Source organism: Hyposmocoma kahamanoa, unplaced genomic scaffold (assembly GCF_003589595.1).
Source record: "Hyposmocoma kahamanoa isolate Upper Pololo Valley unplaced genomic scaffold, ASM358959v1 80, whole genome shotgun sequence".
Lineage (NCBI taxonomy): Eukaryota > Metazoa > Arthropoda > Insecta > Lepidoptera > Cosmopterigidae > Hyposmocoma > Hyposmocoma kahamanoa.
Window position 1 is genome coordinate 6,792,186 of NW_020654051.1, and position 2,090 is coordinate 6,794,275.

The window sequence follows — 2,090 nt, forward strand, 5'->3', positions numbered from 1 at the left end:
GAAATGAGTGCCATATTCGTAATGAGCATCCCCAAATACCTCGAAAAGGATACCCATATAGCATATTTTGAAAAATCGTGTCCGCCATCTTGGATTTACAAATAAGTGCTATATTCGTTTTTCATCGACAAAACCGAGCATATCTGTAGGCACCTGATCGACAATGTCGGGCAAATCTGTAGGCACCTTTAACTTAATGATGAGTTAAGCAAGATACAATTTCCCCACTTTTGAGGGAAATGTTATTCCATGGCATCATTATTTGTATATTTGTGTGCGTGCCGACGAGCGTAGTTACAAGTTGCTTACGCGTACATGAATTTGGTTTTTGCCTCACTTGTGACAGTTCGTTTGATATGAAACTATCATTCTATGCGTTATTATTCTAAGTTCCCTCATTTCATTATTTTTAAGTGAAATGACAATGCCAGTATTGCTTGACATTATTATTTGTCATTTAACATCATAGATTTAGTGGTACATATCAAATCTATGTTTAACATAGAAGTAAAGAAATATGGAATGGAAATAGTCATGTCATGATACTACTTTTAAGGCCCATAGTCAAAAAGTACGGGACGATTTGACTTCACGATCTGTAGTTTCAGATTGATCGAAACGACGAATCGATAGTGTATGTTCTTGTCGTTAACGGTTAATTTCAACGTTGCGGGTAACAACGAATCGATACGATTATCGTGACGGTCGATCGAAACGAGCAATCGTCTTTAGGTGATTTAGTGTTAGGTGATTCGTATAGGTATTGTTGCAAATATATCGTGCCTCCCATCACTAATCTAACGTAGGTACCTATCTGACAATTTTGTCGTATCGAAGCGAAAATATTATGTAACTCAGCTTTTAAAAGCCAGTATTCTCCACTAAGCGTCGTATATCTGTTTTATAATTAATTGTAACTAATAGGTAGAATGACATGCACACTGCCGACAGCCCTGACAAATTCTAGTTATGTGTGTTAGTCAGAAGAGTGATGGAAGTGGACTACGACCAATTGCAGGACATAACCCGGAAGCTACTAAAGTTGATTGAGTAAAAACTAAATAGATAGGTACCTACTTTATGGTAGTTTAAAACACCTTGTACTATAACACTGCGTTTCTGATTGGTTTTCGTACATTTTTTCTATCCATTGCAGACTACCTTTAGGCAATATTTTGTACTGATTACCTTCAAATTTACCTAGTTGGGAACCTCGCAAAGGATTTGTTTTGTTTTTATCGTTATTTGTTTTAATCGATCATTCCAATAAAGTTTTTAAATGATGAACGAATGCCATTTCAGAAATTTGTTTTTATTTACAAAATATTTTGTAACAGTTACCTACATAAGCAATGTGTTATGTTAATGAGTTTCCACTTTCGATGTTTTATAATCATTTAATTAAATAATTTATCATGTCCGTCGTAATCGATAAGACATAGAAAATTTACTTCTAATACGTTAAAACGAACCTACCACAAAAATTAGTAATTGATCGTAAAGTTAGTACCAGTTCACCGGAAATCGCTTCCGCAACGCTTGAGTATGACCGAAACTGGATCAAATAATACAAGCCCGTTGTAAGTCAGTGTTATTGATACCAAATAAGATAAAATCGAAGGTCCATCGCCTTTTACAGTAAAACGCATCCGCCTAGACCGGGCGCTGCGAGCTCGGAACCTGTGGCAGGGTCAAACGAATCACGAGAACTTGAATTCCAAAATCACACTTATTCACCGCATTGCACTAATTAATATTCATAAATGCGGTTGAACATGTTATTAATTTGTAATTTATAGAGATTTACTAAACCAACCGTCAACATAACCACACTTTCACTGTAACAACATTATAAGTCACACACAATCCGGTTATAGTAATTCCTTTCAATTGTTACATCACTAACAAATTGATATAATAACGAAACACTGAAAACACTAGTCCGTTCCATTGATGAATATCGAAATGTCTTTAAAATTCGAACACCGATTGATGCTTTGACCGTTTCAAAACATAACTAACGTAACGTTCGTTGTAAACAACAGTTCGTTCGGAAGTTAACCGCGTTTGGTGCGACAGTGCTGCCAACA

General features: G+C 35.8%; 1 protein-coding gene across 1 annotated transcript in view; it reads right to left on the reverse strand.

Annotated features, from left to right (window-relative positions):
* Positions 1 to 1,581, reverse strand: part of LOC113233743 — a 67,809-nt gene extending 66,228 nt beyond the window's left edge. The window contains exon 1 of the mRNA XM_026468933.1: positions 1,511 to 1,581. The gene's annotated coding sequence lies outside the window, so the exon portion shown is untranslated. The remainder of the gene's footprint in view (positions 1 to 1,510) is intronic.
* Positions 1,582 to 2,090: the final 509 nt, after the last annotated feature.